Source organism: Camelus ferus, chromosome 25 (assembly GCF_009834535.1).
Source record: "Camelus ferus isolate YT-003-E chromosome 25, BCGSAC_Cfer_1.0, whole genome shotgun sequence".
Lineage (NCBI taxonomy): Eukaryota > Metazoa > Chordata > Mammalia > Artiodactyla > Camelidae > Camelus > Camelus ferus.
In genome coordinates, this window is record NC_045720.1 from 25422663 (window position 1) to 25447973 (window position 25311).

Sequence of the window (25311 nt, forward strand, 5' to 3'; positions counted from 1 at the left end):
ACTTTCCATTCTATTCAAATTGATCTATAAATTTATATAAAGTCCAATTAAAATTCAATAGGATTTGTAAACTGACTATAACACAATAAAAAAATTCAATAGGATTTTTTTTGATGAATGTTAAATTTATATGAAAGATCAAAGGACCAAGAAGACCTAAAACGTTCCTGAAGAATTAGCTGGTGGGCAATGACGTCCTAGATATCAAAACGTTTTAAAGCTACAGTGAACAAGACTGTGACAGTGGAAGAACATGGACAGGTTTTCTCATGAAATCAAATCTCGGGCTTGGAAATAATACAAAATCCATGGAGACAGAAGCAGGGCAGAGATGTACTGCAGATAGGTGCGGAAAGGAAAGACTACTACTCAGTAAATGGCACTGAGAACAAAATATCTGTGTATCTGTGTGTGTGAAAACGGAAATGGATCTCTGCCTCACAATACACACAAAAAATAATTCCAAATGGATTACGGACGTAAATCTCAAAGACAAAACTTTCAGAAAAATATGTAGGAGAAACTTTACAAGCCTACAGTTAGGGAAAAATTTCTCAAATAAGACCTTAAATATGTAAATTGTAAACTAGTTCTTCAAGTCTATAAGGAAAAGATAATTCAAGGGAAAAATAAGTGAGGAAATATACAAACATTTCACTGGAAACCTAAGTGACCAATAAAAATGTGAAAAATACTCAACTTTGCTAATAATGAAATAACATTTCACACTAAACTGAGTAGCAAAAATGTATGTTGAATGTCAGATCACATGTTGATAAGATTATAAATCAAAAGGAATTCTCATTCATTATAAGTGAATATATAAATAGGGTTAGCTTCTTTGGAAGATAGCTGAGCCTCACCTAGTAATGTTAAACTAAAATTTTATTAACTCTACAACAGTTATTTTACTTCTAAGGCATATACCCTAGAGAAACACTTGTACATACTTACACAGAATTCCACAGGATATGAATGTTCACAAGAGAATCATTCAGATTATTAAAAACACTGCTGAGAACCCACAAGTCCAACAAGAGATGAAGCAATTTTTAAAGTGACAATCCATATAATAAAATATTATACAGACAAGGAAAATGAATAAACCTCAGCTATACACATCAATGGGAATGAATCACACAGATGAATGTTGAACACCTATTAGAATGGCCAACATCCAAGAACATGGGCAACACCAAATGCTAGCAAGGATGCAGAATTTTCATTCATTGCTGGTGGGAATGCACAATGTTTCAGCCACATTGGAAGACAGTTTGACAGTTTCTTACAAAACTAAACGTATTCCTATCATACGATCCAGTGATCACAGTCCTTAGTATTCACCCAAAGGAGCTGAAAACTTATTTTCTCACACACACACACACACACACACACAAGCCCACACACAGTTGTTTATAGCAGCTTTATTCACAATTTCCAAAACTTGGAAGCAAACAAGATGTCCTTCAGGAGGTCAATGGACAAATAAACTGTGGTGTAACCTGAGAATAGAATATTATTCAGCACTAAAAAGAAATGAACAATCAAGTCATGAAAACATACAGAAGAACCTTAAACCCATACGACGAAGTGAAAGAAGCCAATCTGAAGTCTCTATCCTGTATGATACCAACTATGTGACATTCTGGCAAAGGCGACAGTTTGGAGACAGTAAAACATCAGTAGTTGCCAGAGGCTGGAGACAGGGGCAGGGAACCTAATCAGTAAACATTTAGAACAAACAAGGATACAAGGATGATTATCACAAAGCAGAAAAAGATGAATCCCTTAGCTTCTCCTGCATGCCCGGGAGAAACCAAACACTACTTAAACTGGAATAAATGTTTTAAAACACACAGGTTTCGTTGATACTGCTGGAAAGGGGCTATCGTCAAAAGCTATTATTTTGTTTATGATCTTCAGTGCACGACAGGCTGCAGTGGCCTAAAGAAAAGTAAGGTAAATAAGTAAACATAATTAAATGAAGAGTAAATATTTTCCACATTCAGTTACTTAACTATTTCAAGTTTTCTTAATCACTAGGTCCTTCACCTTTTAAAGCAAAACCCACAAGGCAACCTGTATTTGGAAAAATAAAAGTCTATATTGGTCACATCGAATTCTGCTGTCCGTATACACAGTTAAAACAAGAATGATATGAAATTATTAACATTCTCCAAGAAGCTAATCTTCTTCCAGGAAGGCTCTTAACTCAGAAGAGTAAACCCTTCCTGTGTCTGCTTCCACAGCTGTAAAATGTGGCTAACATTTCCCGCCTTCCTCAAGAAATGGTAGTAATTAACTACTGAGATACTTTAAAAAAATAACTCTATGGTCCTGTGGATGAAAGGACCAGCAAAGTATTGTCATATTTGGGCAGTTTTTCCTCTAATGAACTCTTCAGATTTTTTTTTCTTTTTGTTGGTATCATTCCAAAAATTATAAATTAGGAAGAAATGTGTGTTCTCTCCCAAAGGGCAGTTGAACTTTGTTCAGAATGCTTAAGAAAACATCCGGTGGGATGTTTGCTGATGGAGCTATGTCAGCTCGTCCTAGAGATTCCCTTTCTAGAATAGTGCGGCCGTTGTGAGTCCAGATGCCGTGAATATTTTAGCAGCACTGAAATCTCATCTCCCAGTGGCCACTGTGCAGTTCTAAACAGCTACTGCTGGAGGCTGGGCGTGGTGTTTATTCAAGAGGAAACTGAAGGTTAGAGGATAATGTAAAATTGTAAGAGTTACGCTTAGGCACAGAAACTAAACACAAGAGACATCTTCAGCAAATGAGAAATGCGTGTGTGTGTGTGTGTGTGTTTAATTCTCTTCCATTAAGAATCATTTAAACTTTGAACAGTTAATAAATAAAAATGTCTAAGAAGATCTTTCCAGACAAGAGCTGAGCCATAGAATATTCTGGTGTTTGCTGGAAGAGATGAGGTTACTATTTGGCCCAGAGGTTCTGTTCCATCTTCCTGGTGCCTCATCCCCCTCCAGGGTTGAAGCAGCAGGCATTTTTCTGACAGAGGGATTCAGAGACAGGAACAAAGGTCATGAATGTGTGACTCCACAAAGAATGGAATTCAAAAGGAGATTACTTGGATATTTCTTCTGTGCTTTTGATCTCTTAATCAAATTATATGTAAAAAGTTACATGGCTCAGGCATTCTAAAAACAGTCTTGATATATTATTCTTCATTTAATTCCTTTCAACAAATACAGTTGAGAGCCCATTATGAGCAAGTCTTCAAGTGGAGGCCAACCACAATCATGAAAATCACCAGATCTAAATATAAATCAGAAAAGTTTAGGGTTATTTATACAGAAGTAGTTACTGATCACCTGCTATGTGCTCAGCACTGGGGAATGTAGTCATTATACACTTAGAACTTATAGTCCAGTGTGATGAGTTGTTATCACAACCTCATCTAGCATCACACAAACGTGTAATTAGTAACTTAGTGCTCTGTGAGAGAAATGGGGTAAAGCGTGTGTAGCAGATGGATCTTGATCCAGACTGGACAACAGGGGAGGCTTTCAAAGGAAGTGATGGCTGAGCTTATATCCAAGAATGAATACATGTTATCTTGGCAAAGGATTAAAGATGAAGGGATGCATAAAGACAGTTCATTTTCAAATTTTTCAAAATTCAAAAGCGGGACGGACTTTACATTTCAGAGGAGTTTTAGAATAGCGTCACTCACCCTTACAAACAGAACTGAATGTGCTCTAAGCTGAGAACGACTGCGGCGGAAGCCCTCAGCAGTGACTGTTCCCGGTCTTTCCATATCCCGGTCAAGGTCTGCTGCCAGCTACGTGGAGTGATTGGTGAGACTCTGCAAGATCCAAGTGCCCTGAACTCTTCTGACATATTGCTGTCTTCCCATGCCACGTTTCTAGTGGCCAGAAATTCCTACCATTAATTTCATTCCTTTGGATTTCACAACCTCAAGACAAGTAGGGCACTGTCTTTCTAAAGCCACAAAGACTTGCCATGACTTTTCAAGACCCTGAGAGATCTGGCCCCTGGTCTCCCCACATCCACCCCCCAACCCCAGCAGTTTTCTTCTCTCTTCTGTGCTCAGTACAGCCCAGTCATACCAGTCCCTTAGTTCATGCAAATCACCACGTTCCTGCTCACCTCAGTCTTCACAGACACTTCCCTCTCCCTGGTGTGCTCTCCATTTTCTTCTTTTTCTAGTTAATTACTGTTTTTCATTTGAATCTCAGTAAGTATCTCGATCACATTTTTCTCCAGAAAGCCTTCCGTGCCTTTCAAGTTCAGGTTACTACCTCTCTACACACTGTGTTAACATCCTATACTTCTGCTTCTTAATATTTATCACAATTGAAGTTAAATAAACTGAATAATGACCTAGTCATTTGATGTCTCTCTCCCCTAATAGTTGACTAAGCTTCAAGGAAGCAAGTTTATCTATGTTTTCTTCTGGACTCTATTTGTAATAACTAGCACGTAACAGACATACAGTAACTATTAGAGGAAGGGAAGAAGGCAGGGTTGGAGAGAGGGAGACAGATAATACAAATGGGGCCCAGGAGGCTCCTCTGCCCATCACCCTTCCTTTACCATTCCTTAAGAGGGCATGGTTCCACCCTGGACCTGTGGTCCAAGCCTCTCCAAACCCCTGGTCACCATGATTCATTCAGAAATGGGCATGTGGCTCAAAGAGAAGGGTCAATTAATGTTATTTCCAAGATTTCTTCTCCAAGAGCATTTAGAGGGGATGCTCTTGTTTTTTTTTTCCCTAAATCACAAGATGAAAGGAAATGCAAATGAGGAGATTTGCAGTCACTCATTTGCCAAATGGAAGAAGTCAGAAGCAGGAAAAAATCAGGCCAGAACTCACAATGTGGCAAACTGAGACCTGGAGACAGAAAATGTGTAGAAACAGGTTGCAAGAGCAAGAGAGGTAAACTTGATAACATCCTCCAGGCTTCAGACTGAGCCACAAATGAAGGCTTGGCTTCCTACCTGTAGAGTTTTCATTTACACAGATAAATCCATTTGCTTTAAATTTAATTGAATTGAAGTTGAATTTCTGTTTCTTGGGGGAATCATCCTGACAAAGACACAAGTGACGGGTCTGTTTAAAAACAATCTAACCCTTCTCTCAGTAGCAATGAATACTTTGTACTCACGATACCTTAAATGCCAAAAGCAGAGCCCAGCATTTGACAGCAACCCAGTAGATACTTTGTGACTGGCTGATGAAATAATGACTGACCCAATAGGAACTGTGAGGATTTTCAAAGGCACGGACAGAAGAAGTCGAGGGAATATAATTTCAGTATGAGGTACAGAACTGTGCATGGCAGGTTCGAAGTTCAACGTGAGGAACCACAACAGGTGGACTAGGCACCAGTTCTGAGCAGCGCACAGCACTGCACTGGGACGCAGGGGACCGGGGCTCTGTCTCCGCTCTACCATTTACCCAGTTATCGGCCCCAGGGCAAGTTAATTAATTCTCAGCGTCTCAGCTTCCTTATGTGCAAACTGCTGATAATGATTTACCATTAGGAGGACTAGAGAGTTGTTGCTAAAAGGAAAACATGAAAAGAGTACAGAAATCTATGAGAAGGTAAAAAAAAAAAAAAAAAGCATGTAAATCCAGCCAAGCATTCCTTAGACACACACACACACACACACACACACCAGAAGAAGTAGGTTATAATTTCAGAAGTAGGTTGCAATTTCCGTGGAACACAGTGCCCCACGGGCAGTACTAAAATAAATGACCTGACATTGCAACTGTGATTCTAGGAGGGTTGTCTGGAGTCTTTTTGCTCCCAGGCCCCATGTTCTCGGTTTTGATTTTTGATTGAGAAGTAACTGTACTGTGGTCCTGAGTTTGTGGATTGATAACATCAGTGTATCTGAGATGATAATTCTCCTTTATTTGGGCGTGTTAAATTCTGGGAACACTTAGAAATAAAAATCAAACTCCATCTTTAGTATTAAAAGATTATGCTAAATTCCAAATAATCTGTGTTTGTTGTTTAAGGTATTGTTTGAGAGACTCTGACATACCAGTTTTGTCATTTTTAAGTGAAGGTTAATAGCAAGTTTAAGTTAGTCAAAAGTATTGGCATGACTGAGAGATTTATTTTACTGCTAAATTCATTGTTTTAAACTAATAAGAACCTTGCCACTTATTATCTGTGTGACTTCCAGCAAGTTACTCAACACTTCAATATCTCAGTTTCCTCAACTGTAAAATGGAAATCAGAATAGTTAGCTACCTCATAGGATTGATGAGGGGATTAAATAAATTAATATATGTAAATGCTTAGAACATTATCTGGCATAGAGTAATCACTATATAAATATTGGCTGCAAGGGTTTAGAAAGTTTTTGCAAGTTAAGCTCATAATTGTACCCTGACATATATTTGAGTCACTTAAGAAAATCAAATAACTAAATGCAGATAAAACATTTAGAGGAATTTAACTAAACTTTAAATGTAACTAATGGTTTGAGGTGATTTAGCCTGTTCGAATTGAGTTAATTTGTACTTTGATACCAATGACAGTGAGTTTATTCTCATAGTATTAATAGTAGATGTATAGAGAGAAGATCAAGAGACCTATAGGTTGAATCGAAAAGCTAAAAGAAAGCTACGTGTTTAAAATTTGTCAAGTTCAATAAATTCAATATTCATTTAGATCCCAAGTAACCACAAAGACTTATTTTTGCTCACCAGGAGATATTCCTGCCACTAACCTCAGAAGAAAATTTACATGAGCAAATATCAGTTTCTATTAGTCAGTTGCAGGTAAAACAGAAAGTCACATTTTAGCATTTCTCAACCTCTCTCTCATTAGGAAACTATTCCTCTTGAAGAATCAAGTGCTTGTTAGCATGTTGGTAAACCTGTTTAAATTTATTCATCCTGGATTTCTCAACATGACTTTCCATGAGATGGAGCACTTTATTTGTGTACATCTACCATCCATTTAGGACAGGACTTTGTGACTCGTAAGCCTTAGACCAATGGAAAGTTTATAAATCAGCCATGTCAGTGTGTTTGAGACTGTAACTCTTCTCTCATCTAGAGGTGAAGGGGGCAAGTGCCTGAGGAATGAAGGGGAACCCTAGGGGGCAGTAGAGAGATCCGCAGATGGAGGGGAAAACCAGAGAGAGGGGAGACCTCTGAGGAGCATTTTGCTTAGGACCCCGTCTCTGGCCATGCTTACGTGAATTTCTTCCTGTAAACGTTCTCATGGATGACAAGATGACATAGCCCCAACCCTCCTCAACTCTTCATCCCAATTTCTACTGCTCCTGGAGAAAATATCTAAAATATTTTATTCCTAGTTTTATAAATTAATGGTTTTAATAATGTGTCATTTCTGTGATTGGTGTATGAAACTAGCAAAAGCTTTTGCCTGAGCCATAAAATTCTGGTGCATGTGGTCAGACTATGATGGTGGAAGCTGGGGAAGTCTTTGTTGCGCGTCTCCATGCTTTTCTGATGTTCATGCTGTAGTCCCCCGGACATTCAGTGTTTGGAGTTGGGGGCTCCCTCTGCATTTTGTTGAGGCCCCTCATGTACATACTGGTTATCCTGGGAAAGGAGCGAAAGCCCTTTGCTCCTCAGATCCTATATATGTCCAGGGAAGAGGGGATATCTTCCCATTCACTTGAAGTCCCCAGCCCATCTCCTTTCCAAATGTCTTCCACTGTAACCTTTCCAAACTTGGAAGCTGCCCCTTTTATCTTCCTGTAGAGGCCTCCCCCAACCCCAGTCAGTCTCCACTTTCCCTCACAAGGAGCATCCATGATGCATAGTTGTGGGTTTGCTATTTTTTGAGGCATTATACTTTACATAACAAGTTTGGCCACAGTCTGTGTTTGCCAAATAAAATTATGCATCTTTTTTAGTTTGTGAGTATGTGTGTGTTCTTTGAAATTGCTCTAACTGCTTGTTGCTGCGATTTTGTGTAGTTGAGGTTAGCCAGGGGAAATTATGGCCAAAAAAAGGGAGGACTGTCCATTTGAAGAATTTTTGATCTGTCTGTTTTTTTAATTATTCCTCACAATATTGTGAAAACAGAAATGAGATATTGTTAGAAAATCTGAGAAGTAAGAAACAGTTAAAATCTTCTTTGGAGAACTACTCTTCAGAAGTTGAGAGTAATTTTGTAAAGAATCTGAACAAGATTTCCTGCTTTGAATAGCTGTTTGGGGTCACAGTGAAGGGTTGGATAGCAGTCAGTGTGTGACTTTTGATTTATATATTTGAGGCATGTAAACAACAAAACAAACTATACACTCTTAAAATAATGTTGGCTGCAAGCAATCTAGTGGACAAATTTTTGTGCTGACATCTTGATCTAAATCATACATAAGCAAGAGGGGGCAATGTGAACCCCAATGGGGCAAAAAAATGGTTTTTGCAAGGTGAAAGAATCTTAGATGTTACAGTGGTTTGCAGTTGTATCTAAACAAATAAAATATGTATGTGGTATTGAAATTTCATGGAGGAGCAGAGGCAACTAGGACAAAAAACGTCTAAAAAGGCTCTTTGGCAGGGGAGTGATAATGAAAATCAGGTTGAGAAACACTAATCTAAACTGAGCCTTATGATGAATTGGTGAAATGATTGAAAGTTCATTTCTCCAACATTTATCCGTTCTTGTTCTGAAGGGTGTGCTTCACAAACAGAATCCGCTGCCTGTGTGGGTCTTGTTTCTTTGATGTTGAAGACTTGTGTCATTTCTCACTGCTGTGAAATTTCTGGTGTTTCTTAGATGGTATGTGGGGAGAAGGCTATATATGTGAAATTCAAAATGGCATATTCCAGTGGTTCCCTTGACTGAACCAAATTTGACCTTTGCATTGGTCTAAGAAAACCCTAAATGATGGGGCTACTTTGCCACATGTCACCACTTGTAATTTGTAATACTCATAATTTGTAAGAACTCATAATTTTCATGCCTACTCAATCTTCAAGATCCAAATCAGGCATCACCCTATTTTTGAAACCTAAATAGAGTTTCAAGGTCCAGAGAGTAATTATTCCTTCTTGAGAGCTGGCAGTATAGCGTATATACATCAATTATTATGCTAACTATACTGAGTTATGATATTTGTTTCTCCCTTTCTACACTGAGAGCTCCCGTGGGTGGACAGTGGTGCCTTATCCACCTCCACATTCCTACACCTTGCATGCTAACCCGTAGATGCCTCAGTGATGGGACATGGTGTTGCAGCTCAGTAATACTTGGAGTGTAACATACAAAGACACCTGCAGTCCAGTGGGAGTGGCAAGAAGCCATGATCAAGGATCTCTTTTGGTTTTTTTGCAGAACTTTTACAAGAAAGGCTTCTCCATTAAACTGTTTCCGTGTCAAACTGCACCACAACCTTGCAGCATTTATTGGCAAGTGTCATTGCTATTTTTTTATGCTATAAATGTTCAGAATCCAATTTGTTTTCTTCCTTATCCATCCCTGCTCCTCTTCCTTCCCCCTTTTTTTGGATAATGGCACCACAATTCCCCAATTGCTCAAACCAGAAACCTGGAAGTCAAACTCTCCTCCTCCCAATCTCCACACCCCATCAATCTCTTTTCTATTTAATATTTCTTCAGTCCTTCCTCAAATTCCAGTGTGACAGAAACAGCTTCATAAAAGCATACCCCCTCACTGGTTGGAGTATTAAGTCTGCTGTGCATTTAGTGATATTGTTTATTTCAAGCTCTGCAGCAGGAAAGGGGTGATGGCCACTGCCATGCAGCAGGTCAGTAACGTTTGGAAAGACATGGACATCAATTGCAGAATCAAACTTCGGCCATTTTTATTGCACACAGGAAGGGAGAAGGCAGGAGAACAGTGCATGTTAGCTAGACGACTTTAAAGGATTTTTTAAAAATTGAAGTCCCACTTATTTCTCCTCTATTCCTAAGACTTCTCTGCTGCCCTGGGAAATTCTATATGAGAGGGGGGAAATAGAACAACTGATTATAATACTATTAATGCACAGTCATTATTTGTTTTGCTTTTTTTGAAAATACCAAAAAGTACAAAGAAGAAAATAAAAAACATCCAGAGTTAGTGCACACACGTTACGTAATGTGACAATGCTCATCATTTCATAGTTACTTCCATTTTTACAAAAAGGAGTTCAAAGTGATCATATTTTCCAAAATGACTTTTTCTGTATTTAAACAAGTATAGACATTTCCTGATATCCATATCCCACATCACATGATTTTTTAATGACTACATAGTATCCTAATCTGTGAATTTATTTTATTTTTACTTATTTATTTTTTATTGAGGTATAGTCGATTTACAATACTATGGAATTTATAGGAACAGCCTTTCATTATGTGGCATAATATTTTTCAATTTTTTATTTATACCTAACACTTTGAAGAACTATATGTATAAATCCTAACACACTTTTTTTTCCTTCTGATAAATGCCAGGAAGCCAAACTGCTGAGTCATGGAGTGTAGGCATTTTTAAGACTCTGAATGGATACAGCTGAATTTCCCTTCAGAAGAGTTCCCTCAATTCACAGGCAAAATATATTAAAGACAGTGTTTTATTTAAAACCACAGTGTGACCTACCTTCACAGCATGGCACAGATGTGGGCTTCCAGGCCAAACCACAGCAGATTGAAAGGCTTGGTTTGTGGCAATGAGGAAGGTTCTCTTCATGGAAATGTCTGAGGCAAAGTTACAGAGTAGCTAGCAGCAACAACCCGGATCTGGAGTGCAAACCACAGACAAGTATCCACACCTCCCTTGCATGCCGGTCACACAGTCACATGCTTTTTTTTTTTTTTTTTTTTTTTAATTTTCCCAGCAAGGTTAAAACTGTCATTTTCAGGATCACATATTAATCCTGTAGGATGACACCAGCAGAGCAAAGAAGGAAATAAATAAAAACAGGCACAGAAGACTCCAGTGAGCCTCCAAACTAAGATTCTAAAAGCTACATTTGCAGGACATGCCTGTCTGTGTAGATGGTCTCTGTGTCTACAGGTCAGATATGTTTTAATCCTGCACTGTGGAAAGACCTGGGCCCTAATCTTAGTCTCAGCAGCCATTTTCTCCCTAGAAATGATGTACAGAGAATGGACCTTGTAGACCCATATCTTCTCAATGCTCAGAGCGTTCCATGTAGGTAACAAATAGAATCATTTGTTAATGGTAAATACTGCCTTCATCTCCATATGACAGTTTTATCCTGATGGAAACATACTTTCCAATTCCCTCCCTGCTCCCATTGTTGATAATGAGAGAGTCTCCAAATCAGGAAAATGTCCATAGCAGAGACCTGACTTACTGGAGAGTTAATGTCACCGTCTACTTATGGTCCATGAGTTCTTGGGCCAGAGACAGTATTCTGGCAGACAATGGGTAATGTGACACTCCTAGGCCTCAGTCAGTAGAATCCATCAGCCTCGTCGTCCTGCACAACTCAATTTATAGACAAAACCCATAAAGTTTTGCAGTCAGGAAAGAAACCTTCAAAGAGTTTCATGACTTCAAAGGATCAGTTTTCACAATTAAGCCCCCAATTTAAGGCAGCAGAGTATACTTAGTGGAAATGCAGCCTGGTAATTATCTGTACAAAATAAGCAGCTTTCAACACAAAAAGGAATTTGCACGTGCACACTTCTGTTTGTATAAGCAATCTTCTATTTTGCACTTGAGGCCATATACTGTGCAGACGCAGCTCCTTAAAACATCCTGGAGCCACTGTGATTTAGCTGGTTGGTATTTACCTAATGTCAGCAATTAGAGTGCAACTGCTGACCCAGGGGCAACTTCAAGTTCTTTATTGTCTTAGAGCTAAATATGTGTATCTTAAAAAACAGAGTGATTTAAAAATGGATAGGTTTACAGTTAAAGTGTTTGGGGAGAAATACTCAAGAAATCCTGTGTCTGGAATAATAAATTCTCCTGGCTTGATTCTTTTCAAGACCCCCCAACTTATAAGCATCCAATTCTCAAATTACCCAAATCTATAAACAGTTCCTCCTTTAATGTTCTGCTTCTGAAATACTAATCCAAGGGTCCTGCTGTGAACACCTAGATGATACTTATAGAAAATTTGTTGGTTCAAAACTGGCATAAAAGAATAAACTACAAAGAGCAGAAATCACCAAGACTGGCTGATTTCAAAAGGCAACCACTAGGCAGAAGTGCCCTACCCCCACTTTGCATGTGTTGAACAGAGCCTTCCTAAGTCTACCCAGGCCACTGGACTGGTTTTCTCCCTTCATTTGGTCCCATCCCTTTGCATTTCGAAGGTCAGGAATCTACTCTGGAAAACGTCTTCCTGCAGTTTTCCTGCAGATAGCACTGAGAGTTTTCTTTCTTTAAAAACTTACACTTTTTTTTTTAAGAACCCCATAAGATAAAATCCACAAAAGTGCTTTTTGACCTTTGATGCCCTTTATAAATGTACTCTGCTATTACCAAGCAAACCTGAGTTATTCATTAGCTTCCTTCTCATCATGTGAGAAGTTTGTGGTTTACACACATTTTTTTTTTAAGTTTTCCAAATTTAAACAACTTCCCTGCCGGAAACTTGGCAACATAGATGTCAAATGTGCATATATAGGGTGTACTCTTTAAAAAAGAAATCAGCAGATTTAATGCTGATTAAAAGAATTAATATATCCACTTAAGCTTAGCTTAACAACACTGAAGCGATGGTGAATTAGGGACAGGAGGATGGTGCAGGAATATTGTAAATCTTTTTTAAACAAAATAACTCTACGGAGACAGTATATTTTCTTAGAAAACAGTTTTATTTAATAGTTTCTTGAAATTCTAGTGACAGATCTGACTGTTCACCAAGTAGATTAAAAAGTGATAAATGAGAAAAAGCAAAGATAATAGCTAACAGAACAGGGCAGTAAAATTTATCATCAGTAATAAGTGCAGCTCATGGATCAAGACATTAATGCTCTGTATCAGAGAGAAAACAAATAGTGCGACTTGTCTGTTCATTCTGACACAAAGCAAGAGAATTCCAGGCATCTCCCCAAGATATTTCTAGTATACTTTTCTCCTAAGTAGCTAGAACAAATCATATAATGAGCAGTTGAAGCAACGGGGACATTTTTTCCCTGGAGTAAAGTCAGGGTCCAAGGGGCAATATGAGAGTACCAAGAAAGGGAAGGAACTTGTTCTTTATTAATTCAGAAGACAGAAAAGGGCAGGAAGACAGCCTTCAGATCAACAAATGCTAAGAAAGAATATTAAACAACTAGAGCTGGCCACACAGTGAGATTGACTCCTTCTGAAGCTGTGTGTTTTCTGTCCCAGGTGATAGTCTCTGGCATTCTAGCAGAGCCCAGATGTCCATTTGTCAAGGAAGCTGTGTGACGGCATCTTGTATTTCATTTTCTGCATATTTATTGATTGTCTATTAAATACCAAGCATGCTGAATTATTAGTACCAGGTGTTACTAAACAGGCAAATCCATTTTGCATCACCATTCATCACTGGTAAATGCCACATCCTAGAGTACGGGGGAGAATGAGGCTTGACCTCCACTGATCCTAAAACCCTTACCAGTTGCAGGAGTGTTGAGCTACCAGTACAGTACAGAGCAGGCCAAGACCTGCCTTGGGGGCCACAACATGATAAATGTCAAGCAGTTGGCAACTGAATAGGCCAGCACGCTAAGTAATCATCTCAAGGCCATGCCCTGTGTCTGGACAGAGTTCTTGGCACCCATGGTGTTGTCTACCACTTCTTTTCCATTCACCTTTGGTTTCATCTGGTTAGAAACCTAAGATCACAATGACCATATTTTTTGCCTAGAACAGTTCTTAGTTATACAACTGTTGTCCCAATGTGATAATTAACAGAGCCCACTTTCACTTTCAAACCCATCCCAGTGTGAATAACAAATTATATTGTCCCCTACCTGCGACCCACCATGTCCTGGAGGAATTACCGGTAGTTGCCACTTTGCGTGGTATTATGTTAATGGGAACTCATGCATGTCAGACCCATTTCCTGTCTTTGCACAGTGGGACCATACAAAGCAATCAAACTGTTTTGGAATACACAAGTGTCATTAGCACAGTGCCATGCGAAGTGAGGAATGCCTGTATTTACTGTGCTTCCTGACAGAATACTTGTGAAGCAGTCATTTCTGGCCAATTGAGATTGCAGGTCTAGTCTATCCTTTACTCTAGATGTTGCCTAAATATATGAGATACCAAGGAGTCTTTTCCAATTAGGAAGCTAAATATTAGGCCTTACAGCACAACTGTTATTTTGCAATTGACCTAACGTCAAACAAACAAACAAACAAACACCAGGAGCCTCTGGCCCAGTGGGTCCTCCTTGGATTCAGTGTAGTTACCAATGCAGTTTGGTTTGTTTACCTGTATTAGAGAATCCTATGTCTACAAAAAAGCTGGCCTTCTAGGGTACCTGCAAACTCCTCTGGGTTCTGCACCTAAGCCAATTCAAACTTCTTGATGCCTATAAACCATTGTAATATTGTATCCCATTAGTTAATGAGTGGTTTACTCCATGAAATTCTGCCCCAGGAAAGACTAGAGTTAAGATGTAATATATTTGGATGGTTTTCTAATATACTATTCAAACTTTCTTGCAGAAATCCTCAATCTACATAAAGCCCAGTCATCATAATTTTTAAGCTAACCCCAGGTAATGTTTGCATCCAAGCAGTGGAGCTTCAGGGCATAACTTGTCCCATTTATTCATCGACATCTGTATCTGCCTTCTTGGTACATCAGACTGCTTAGACTAATGTATTTGAAGTTTCTATGTTTTCAGCAAAACTCCATATAGTCCAAGTTCTGTTTATCTACCTTTCATGTTTCGTTAATGAGCTCATTTAAAAGGGACCCCCCCCCAAGAGAAACAGTAGACCTTCTTTTAAGAAGACCCAAGGACCAACTACGCTTATGATAATGCTAGTTCTTGGAGGATCATTAAGTCTACTTAATCCTGCTATATTCGCAATTCAGGCATCCAATGATTCAAGTTTGGAGCAGTGTTTTGCCATCTTCTTAGACATCTTAATTCCTTTTATCATTTTCACACAGACTTTTCAAGATTTTTAAAACTAGTTTGTTTATATTTACATCCAACTTAATTTTTTCATAAATATTTATATTATTTACAGAATTTCAAAAATGAAAACATTGTTTTGTCTTTGTATTCATCCTTTCCTTTTCTTAACCTTTGGGAACTTAATAATATATTATCTAAATTAAGAAAGAGGATTTTGCCCACATTTTAATTATTTTCCTTTACTTATTTTCAATTGCTTTAGTAAGTATTTAACACTCACAAGGTACTTCAGATTTAAGCTACGTAATCATTAGAGGATTAAATCAGCAAACTGTTTTTAGGTGAAATAAGTTTTAATTTGAGCTTTTTTTGTTTTTTCTCTTCCTTCCTCCCTCCTTCCCTCCTTCCTTTCTTCCTTCCTTCTTTCCAGTATCACTAGGCAGACTCATATTTAAAACTGTAGTACCAGATGGAAAGCAGAGGTTTCTTCATCCATAGAAATCCACCCAGTGAAATGTCCCCACAACAGACTAATTGAACTTGGAATCACATAGGCAGGACAAATTCTCTCTTGGTACATAGTAGTATATCTATTCCAATTATGTATAATGGGTACATTTTCCAAATTGAGCCAGTATCTAGTCCGATTAGTTGATACTTGTGTGATATTAAACTTCACTACGCTTTTCCACTGAGAATATATCATTCTTAAAAATTTTCTACAGCCACTAATTCAACCATAACACTATACACCATCACAAAACTGGATGTGAACTGGAATGCTGGCATGCTACGTAGGAAGATGAGGACACACCATCCAACGCACCAACAGGTAACACAATCAGCATAAACCGCAGGTAGATGGACAGCCATGGAACATCAGGAGAGACACCAGTTTCTGAAAACTTCATGTTGTAGAGCTAACAGTAAGAATTCAGTTTATATGATCCAGACACACTTTTCATTTGTTACATGAATATCTTTTAAAATAATGTAATAATCCTTTGAGGTAGATACTTTTATTATCCCAATTTTACTAATGAAGAAACTCAGATTCAGAGAAGTTAAGGCATTTGCCTATGAATCTGTTCACTGATGTTACTTTTCTCAGCTTCGCTCAACCCCCATGACTTCTCCTAGTCTTCTGCCATCCACTGCTTCTGTACCCAGCACACATTACTGGAGCAGCTGCTTCCTTTTGTTTTTTAAAATGCTTTCTCTAACATCTTTGACTTAGCGCCGGTGAGGCTTGGCTCTGATCACATGCTGATCCTTGCTTCCGGACAGCAGGAGAAGCTCTAGTGCATCTTACATCTTTCACTCAGCTCTTAGGAATTGCTCTAACTCTTCACTGAAGTCTTTGGCTTCTTCAATCTTGACTCCTGGCTTTTCTGGAAAGTTTAAAGATCCAGGAACAAGAGGGTTGAATAATTAAGGCTTTACTTTAACAAAATGGACAAAATGTATTTGAATATCTTAAGGGTACAAATAGAAAATGATCTCATTTTCTCTAATGGAGTGTATTGGTATATGTATGTGTGTGTATATATGTATACACACACACGTACTTGTATGTCTATATAAATATACACATATCTATTTTTAGGATAAGAAAATATTTTCAGAAAACTAAAGTTTAAGAACCCACTGCTTTCCCATGTGTGGCTGTGTCTCTGGGGAGATTTGTCATCTCTTTCATTGCTATCCTGGCTTATAGACCTTCTTAGTTATAGACATTTCTTTATTTTGGAATTTATTAATTCATGTGTGTAATCAAATGTCTCAGGGCACATTGCAGAGTACTATTTTTTCCTGAGATAAAATGAGAAGCAACTAAAGTAGCACGGTGATGACAATAAACCTCAACCTAGAGTGGTTCCCCAATCAATTTAAATAAAACTTCCTGTCCAACAAACTTTCTTTAGGCAAAGGCTTGTCTAAACAGAAGCTTTGGCCTTTCTTTCTTCCTGTCCACTTTCCATTTCTATCATAGAGTTTAAGACAATTGGATGGACATTATAAATTATGTCCTCTGTAAGTTGTGGTTACAGATAAAGCAAAAAAAAAAAAAAAAAAACCCAAAAAGCTAAATATACGCACCCATAAGAGTTCTTTCTGAAGAGAATTGATGAGACATCTGTCTACTCCAATCCAGTGATAACAGTAGGTAGGGCCAGATTAAAGAGTCTACAGATTGTGCAAATGTAATTGCCTAGATTTGATGGGTCAACATGGTTGAGCCTCAGCCATCCCCTTGTGATACCACTGCAGTGGCAGATGGTGAAGAGCCTAGGCTCCCAGGGCCATCTCTATGCCTGCATCTTGGGTGAGGTCTAGACAGCCAGTTGAAAATAGAAACCACTCAGTTTTCAATCAGTTGTGTTTTCAACACTACAGAAAACTGATATAACTGATTCCTGCTCAGAGAATTAGCCAAGCCATTTAGCTGACTTACCATGGGCTTTTGATTCTCAAGTGAAGTCTGAAAATCATTATTTAAACTTAATAGGGAAAAGGAGAAACAAACGTTTATATCGTTTGTATCGTTGCTTGAGTAGTGGAGTAGGAATCGCTGGCTGATCACGTGCACACTGCAGAATGTTCTTAGGTACCAGAGAAGAAAAGTGGGTTTTAAAAAATGACAAAAATTTACCCAGAATGTTGAACACTAAGCATTTCATCTCATCAAAATCTTTGAAAGCAAAAAGATATTCTTGCTTTCTTAATCCTTTAAAAGAATTATAGGTTTAAATAAATTAGGTACATTATTTACCAAAAGTAATGTAATGACATGTATCGAAGTAGTGATTAACACCTTTTGAAGCATTTCCCAAGCATTCTAAAGAGTCATCATTCCTGGTATATAAATATTTTGAAAACATGTTAGGAACCTTTCAGTATTTTTTAAAGGAAAGAGAAATGGTACTTTGACATAGGCAGCCTGACAATTCATATCCTTTGCCTTCTTTTTTTTTTAAATAGTGGATTGTATTCTTTGACATGAAATCTCTGTGGCCAAACTAGATTTCTGAATATTATTTGTAAATATATCCATACTGAATTCTCATATCCTTTTAATCATTTGCTGGACAATTAATATATTGAGTACACATTTATTTATATGAGTTATTATTATGTAATAACTTAAATGTTCTTTAGGTGTTACACACCCTTACCACAGATATTTTCCTAAATACATTTGTACTAGTACTTTCACATATGAATGTGATTTTAAAGATCAATGCAATTCCTCCAATTTTCCATATAACTTTCTATATTAATAATTATTACTATCATGTTCATGCAGCTTTTGTTGTTGTTATTATTAACAGTCTGATGTGATTTGGGCTCCTCCTCATTGCTTAGGACTGGGGACAGGTCTAAATAGCTGAACACGACTTCTTCCATCTTCACTGCTCTTATTTTCCAAATCTCTCGCCTATGGTGCTCTGTTTAAAGTTTTTTTCCCTGGATGTTAATATGACACTTCTGTGTCACACAGCCCACCTTATGTAGAAATATAGGAGCTCTTGGGTTGGATTCATGCTGTCCTCTGTCTCCTGCATGTGACTATCCCAATAGAACCAGCTTTGAGGCAGCTTTGTCAGCATTCCGATGACTGGCTTCTTCCAGAATTTTGTTTTTGGTAACCTCATCCTATTTATATGAAATTAAGCCAGAATATAGCTGATGCTAGTAAAATGCTTCAGGGATACCATCCGCAAAGAATTTTCCACGGAGAGCCATACAGCTCTCAAATCTTTTGGACTTGGATTTTGATACATCTTTAAGTTACTAATTAAAGGAAAAGTCGAACAAACAAATGTGAATGCCTCTTCCATGCATTTGATAAATAACTACTGAGCAACTACGCTGTGCATGGTACAAGGAGAGAAAAACATTTATTGAGCACTCAGTGCTTTACACAAGTACCACTCTCATCACTACAACCCTAAAATAAATTAGTAAGTTAGTTTGTCTCACCCATTCTGTGGGCAAACTGAGGCTGAAAGAGGTGATAAAATGGCCCCGGCACAGCTAATAATGGAGGTGTCAAGATTCAGATCTTAAGATTGTCTGTTCTCAAATCGATGCATTGTTCTATGCACAGTATTCCAGAGGTTAAAATATACAGTGTCTGCCCTAAAGGACTCTGAAAACGAACAGTTAAATGACAGCCCAAGAGCTAAACTGTAGCACATTACAAAGGCATAAGATATGTCAAAATGTATTATGGGATTAAGTTTAAGATATTGATATAACATGGTAAATGCTTGGGAGGAGAGGTTAGTGCAGTTTGAAACCATCAAAAAGGAGGTGGGAGTTGAATGGGACCTGGAAATAAAGGTGATTGGAATGATTACTGAAATGAAAGGTGATCCAAATTGAGAAGAGGGACAAAAATTCTAATCAAGTATAATTGAGAAAAATGCTACAAAAGCAACAGTGTTTCTCCTTTAAGAGACAGTGAACAAGTTACACTGGCTGAAGAAAAATGTAAGAAAGAATAATGTTATATTCAGTGTCAAAGGTCATGTTGTGCTTGGATATGTAAAGCTTTTAAGAGCTAATAATAGTTTGGACACTCGATACAAAACAAAGATCTGTGAGTGATAAAATGACATGATGAGAACAAATTGAAATTAGTCTGGATATAATAGGAAAGAACATAGGAAGCAGTGAGAGAAGTTAGCAAGCTGGGTGATACTAGGTACGGTTGTTGCGGGCTTGGATATGATGGTAGTAGCAGGCATTTTAAAAAAGGCTTGGGGGACCCATGAACTGTTTTAGACAAGCATTCACTTCGGTAAAGATACATGGTCCATTCTTAAGTGTGTGAAGTTAACATAAGCATTTTTATTAGTCTATGTTTTATTTTTTTTAATTCACTGTTTCACATATATTAATTGCATATTTCATAAAACACAATACCATAATCCGTTATGCTAACCATGAACTAATTACAAACTGAAACCTATTTTTAAGGCTTTATTACAATTTCTTACAAGTTTTCAGCTGTCCTTGAGAAGGGTAAATTTTTTTTTTACTGATTCTTTTTGGAGGGAGGACACTAGAATTAAATGTCATGTATCAGTATTAAATTTGATGAAAAATACATAGTATCATGAGACTTTGAAATAAAACAAAATGTACATATTATCCTTATTTTTCCATTGTTATAGATATTTAATTTTTAAAAATATGACCCTATTTTTAAACTTGGAAAATGCCACCTGAATAATGGCATAACAGAATTTTTGGACGGAATAATAAAAGGGTTCTTTGATTTGCAATGTTAAATTGTGGGTTACTATTTACTTTACTACCACAAGGAAATAGTATTGATTTTTGAATGTATTAATAATTCTTATTATCAAGAGAAGCTTCCCATATGTAACTCACTCTATAAAGATAGGTTCCTGAATCTATTTCATAAGGCTTATAATCTTTAAATGTGTTTCATGTTCTTATTTATGAGCTTCTTATCATAGTGGCATTCACATTTTAAGTAAGATTTGTCATTTAAACTTCTCTAATCTAAATGTGACTATGCAGAGTGGAGTCTACGTGATCAGAAACAGGCAAATGTCTGCTTCCTTAAAATTTCATCTACGAGTAATAAGATGTGTGTCAGTTATGAAACTTAGCCAAATTTCTGGGTAATGTTAAATCTCAATTTATGTAGAGCTACTTCATTAGATAACCAGACTTCTTAGAAGCCAGACCTCCCAAGCCAGAATTTGTAATAAAGAAAAGAGGGCTGTTAACAGTAATTCCCTCACTGTTGTCAGTGGTAGAATTTTCTGTTTATATTTGGTTTGGTTTTTCTGTTTTGAGGGGAATTTTTTAATGACCATCAGGACCAGGAGATCTTTCTTATATTGAAATGGAGGGAAAAAGGATTTAAAAAGTTAAGAAATAAGGAACATCTTCTAATTTCCAAACCCTAACCAAAAGAGCTATCATCCAATGTATAAGCCTGAGAACTAAAAAATTGTCCTGCCATTTATTTTTTTGCCCATTATTATTATTTTGGACAATAGTAGCCAGTAAATAACATGGTTATGATGATGGTGAGGGAAGTCTAACAATTAAACTCGAAGGACTTATATAAATATGTATGTGTGTGTATTCACATATATATGAATAAAAAAGTAGTATTGTCGGGGAGATGTACAGATGAGAAATAGTGAAGTAATCCAGCAGTAACAACACTGGGAGTATTACATATTGACTGAGGTGTGTGAGGGAGATTAAATCTATATGTAAAGCAAGAGAAAAACCACTCACCTATAAGAAAAAAAAAAAAAAAAAACAAGATATAACTGTACATGAGTGATTTCTGGTCCCTCCTTTCCAACAAGGACTTCTAGAAAGCAGTTTCCTCCGATCATTTTTCCCCTAATCTTACCTACAGTTTCTCTAATTCTGATGCTTATCTTTATGGTGCTCTGTCCTAAAATACTATCATTGTTGGCCCAGGCATTACAGTTGATAAAATTAAATTTATTATACTATATTACATTACACTCTAATATATACTATTAGATGTGGGGGATATACATTCTCAAAGGCCCTGGTAGGGAAACTCCCATACATCATTCCTTCTTCTCCACAAGCTGGATTCCATCAAACATAGACCTTGATGTAGAGACAGCTGCCTGACTCCTTGTTTTTAAAAGCCGGTTCTACTGGAGTGCCTGCATCCAGCAGACATCCCACTCTCACATTAAAGAAGGACTGTAATCCTCCACTCAAGATCAAGTGCTCCTGAAAATACAGAACCCTGACCACTAGATTTCAAAATACCAAAATAGAAAGACCAAAGAAGCCTGGTGATCTGATAGCAAAATTATACTTGGCATTGATAAAATATTCTTTTTTCCAAATATTGCCTTGAAGGAACATTACATATTTGGTATTCTCAAATTTAAATTCCCCACTTTGAGTATTCCTGAGTGACCTCACAGATGCATGGTGTCTATGTCTGTGTATCCTGGCTGACCCCGAACCTGTTATAAAGGATGTCTGCTCGCTGTGCCGAGTGAGCAAGTGAGTTAATGAGTAAGCCTAGCATCTGTGAGCACACACATCTTCATGAGACTTTGTGTTTGCACACTGAAGTGAGCTAATCCTGAATCTGGACACCAGAGAAAATCCCTATAGATTAATGATCATTCATTCCACATGCTGTGGTGGATATGACCAAGTTAGAGTGAGGAAATCCACTGCAGAATCTCAACGGTTCTCCTTTGACACACTTTGATCTTGACTCAGTATTTAACAACAATATTCTTAAATCAAGAAGTCTTTCAGAGGTCCCTTACATGCAGCATACTATATTAGAATATATCGAAGCTAGAAATCTAACTCACAGTAATTTTAAGTTAGGATGCCAGGTAACAGGAAAAAAAATTATGACATTTAACATATTGTCTGCCTTCTATAATCAACAAATTAATCAGTCCTGAACTGTATCTCATAACCATTGCAGTTCTCAGTGTACCACAGTTGAAACTCCTAAAGCTTAATCACAAAAACAACAAAAAGCAATTAGGAGCATCTCTAATTAGGAGCATCCCTTACTATCTATTCCATGAAATGTAAAGTTACCTATATATATATATATATTATATATAATATTGTACTCTGAAATAACTGCTTTATATTTTTTCATCTTATCTCACTGGCAAACATTACAATTCTTCAGTGCAGGAATTATGTTTTTATTTGTTCAACAAGCATGTGTATTTCTATTTTTCTCCATGCCAAAATGGACTGTAGAGTATTATACAGATAAAGCTCATTAAGTAATGATTAGCTATATTTTCCTACATGACATTTTGCTAGGCTCAGACAAAGCTTTCAAAGATTAACAAGTGTCTTGCAGGCTGGCATCTCACTTAAAGCGATGCATGATTATTCCTAACAATGCATTCGCAAACCAAAGCTAATGTCCCGGTGAGGGCTATTACTTCTATTCACCAAAAGGCAGTTGATTTGTGTAAATGTATGTGTGAATAATTCTCAGAGTGAGTGAGGACAATTTCTTTCCTTCAGTTTTCTTTCTAAAGCTCACACATCTCATACAGAGTTGCCTCTCTTCTCCCAGAAGGAAACGCCACTGTGCCCTACAGAGAAAAATAAAAACAGTGCTGACCCTCGGTTGCAAACAGTAGAGCATTTAACCAAAAATGAATTGGCCCAAATCTCAAACAATTTGAACAGCAAAATAATTAACAATAGGATTGTTTTATAACCCAAAGAATAAAAATGCATATTCATAAGCCCATACCGATACAAATAAATGATGAGAACAAACAAACTGGGGTGCAGGGACAGCTCTTCCTCACAGAAGAGTTCTAAGTAAGAAATCTTGAATGAATGAAGGAAATAGAAGATCACCTACTAGAATTCCACAGTGACAACTTCTGCAAGCAAGATTCAGGGATGAAGACTCAAAAGAGAAACAGGCAATCTTCATGGCCTCAAAGTTCCTCCCTTAAGATAATTATTCATTACGGTGATGGTTTTAACATATACCCACAAACTCTTTGATACTCCTCTCTAGGAGGTGAAACTAATTCCCTCTTCCCTTGAGTGTGAGTTGGAATTTGTGACTGGAGTCTAAAGAACACAGTAGCGAGTCCTGGCAGGCACCACCTTAACCAAACGATCAAGGTTAGTATCACTTACAATAAAACACTGATATCATGAACCTTCTCAGATGATGATGAGAACACATCTCTGTGTTTTCTTCCCTGAAATCCATAACCACAATCTAATCATGAGAAAACAGACAAACCCAAACTGAGAGATATACTACAAAACCTCTGAAAGAGAAGGCAAGACAGTGGGACGGTCACAGATGGGAGGAGACTAAGGAGACGTGACAAGTAGCTGCAGTGTGATATCCAGGCTTAGACGTGGAACAGCTAAAAGACATTAGGGGGAATAGGGAAATACAAATAAAATCTGTAATTTGGTAAATAGTACTGTACAAACGTTAACACCCTAATTTTGGTCATCTCACTACGCAAGATGTAGAATGATAGCCTTAAGGGAATGAGGAACCCTCTGTACCATCTTTGCAACTCATCATAAGACTGAAATTATTTTAAAACAAAAAAAGTTTTAAAAACCTGAGAGGCATCTTCAGTGAAAAATTCGTCCAACTGCCTGCCATTCAATCAATCATTTATTCCTAGAATGCAAGGAATTTATCTATGTGTTCGTCACTATAGCCCTAACATCCAGGTGTAATGTATAAGAGGATTTTTTTTAAATTGAACTAAAAAAAATTGGTATCTTAAAAGTAAATAATGACCATGGCAACAACAGCAACACACCCTGGGTATCAAAAAGTGTTGTCATACTGTATTTTTTTAAGCTATCGAATTCTCATGAGACATTTCTTATTTTCCTGGTTTGTGGGAGGTGAAGTGAGTTTGCTGACAAGGAATCACACTGAGCCTTGTTCCAAGATTCTTTAATCATGAAGCTAGATACCTCCTTCCCAAGATGTAAGGCATAGCTACAGTGGCCTGGGCGATAGACAGGCGGTCGTATGGAAAGCGATCTGGAACTCATTCCCGATCACCAGGAACTTGTTACATGATGCACTCGGTGACCGCTGGAGGCTTTTGAGTTAACACTCTGCAGGAAGTTGACAGGGCACAGGTGACACTCTGCTTTATCTTCAAACAGGTTTGGGGAGGAAGGGAAAATTGCAGAGAGATTACAAACACCTCTGGTGAGAATTCTTTAAATGTGAGAGTTTCACCCTGCTGTCAGAAAGCTTCATTCCTGACACTTGCCTCTATCTAAACAGAATCATCTCTGGAGCGTAAAAAGGACAGGATATGGCTTTACAGTCACAGAAAGGGTAACTATTGGGGAAGCAATTCAACCCCTGTAATCTGACACATCGAGAAAAAATAAATATTCTGATCCACATTCAAAATGTGCTACTTTCAACCCAGGGCATAAATAATGAGTTGGCTTAGCAAGTGAATTGGCCAAAATAAATAATATTTTCTCTTCTGCTTCTTACCTCTCCCTAATATATATAATTCTTGCTGAAAACCAAAGAGAACATACCATATGGATTTTTTGTGTGTAGTTTAATCTCATAAAATTACAAATAAAATATTCACAGGATCGTAACATCTGCTTCAGCTTCCCCTGGAGAAAAGTCATCTTTGCAGCATCACATGAGGATATATAGTTTAATGTCCAAATTGCCTTCCACATTTGGCATTCCAGTTG

General features: G+C 37.6%; 1 long non-coding RNA gene across 4 annotated transcripts in view; it reads right to left on the reverse strand.

Moving 5' to 3' along the window:
* Nucleotides 1–11123, reverse strand: part of LOC106730179 — a 57484-nt gene extending 46361 nt beyond the window's left edge. For all 4 annotated transcript variants that reach the window (XR_004315142.1, XR_004315140.1, XR_004315143.1 and 1 more), the window contains exon 1: nucleotides 10596–11123. This is a non-coding gene — a long non-coding RNA (uncharacterized LOC106730179). The remainder of the gene's footprint in view (nucleotides 1–10595) is intronic.
* Nucleotides 11124–25311: the final 14188 nt, after the last annotated feature.